Genomic DNA, 1241 nt, shown 5'->3' with positions numbered 1-1241 from the left:
ACACAATAGAAGGACCAACCATAACCACCAAACGAGGAGAAACAACCATAACCACCGCACAAGAAGAATCAACCATAACCACCACACCTGAAGAAACAGCCATAACCACCACACCAGAAGAATCAACAATAACCACCACACCAGAAGCAACAACCATAACCGCAACACCAGAAGACACAACCATAACCACCACACCAGAAGAAACAGCCATAACCACCACACCAGAGGAAACAGCCATAACCACCACACCAGAAGCAACAACCATAACCACCACACCAGAAGCAACAACCATAACCACCACACCTGAAGAAACAGCCATAACCACCACACCAGAAGAATCAACAATAACCACAACACCAGAAGCAACAACCATAACCGCAACAGTAGAAGAAACAGCCATAACCACCACACCTGAAGAAGCAGCCATAACCACCACACCAGCAACATCAACCATAACCAACACACCAGAAGCAACAACCATAACCACCACACCTGAAGAAACAGCCATAACCACAGCACCAGAAGCAACAACCATAACAACCACAGCAGCAGCAACAGCCATAACAACAACACCAGAAGAAACAAACATAACCACAACACCAGAAGCAACAACCATAACCACAACACCACAAGTAACAACCATAACAACCACACAAGCAGCAACAGCCATAACCACAACACCAGACGAAATAGCCATAACCACCACACCAGAGGAAACAGCCATAACCACCACACCAGAGGAAACTGCCATAACCACAACACCAGAAGAAACAGCCATAACCACCACACCAGAAGAAACTGCCATAACCACCACACCAGATGAACCAACCATAACCATCACACCAGAAGCAAGAACCATAACCACCACACCAGAAGAAGCAACACAACCACCACACCAGGTCCAACAACCACAACTACCACATCAGAAGCAACAACCATAACGAACACACAGGAGGAATCAACAATAACCACCACACCAGAAGAAACAACCATAACCACCACACCAGAAGAAACAGCCATAACCACCACACCAGAAGTAACAACACAAACCACCACACCAGAAGAATCAACCATAACCACAACACCGGAAGCAACATCCATAACCACCACACCAGAAGAAACAACCATAACCAACACATCAGAAGAAACAGCCATAACCACCACACCAGAAGAAACAGCCATAACCACCACACCAGATGAACCAACCATAACCATCACACCAGAAGCAAGAACCATAACCA

This window comes from Scyliorhinus canicula, chromosome 7 (assembly GCF_902713615.1).
Source record: "Scyliorhinus canicula chromosome 7, sScyCan1.1, whole genome shotgun sequence".
Classification (NCBI taxonomy): Eukaryota; Metazoa; Chordata; class Chondrichthyes; order Carcharhiniformes; family Scyliorhinidae; genus Scyliorhinus; species Scyliorhinus canicula.
The sequence above is the reverse complement of the archived record's forward strand: the minus strand, read 5'-3'. Positions refer to the sequence as shown.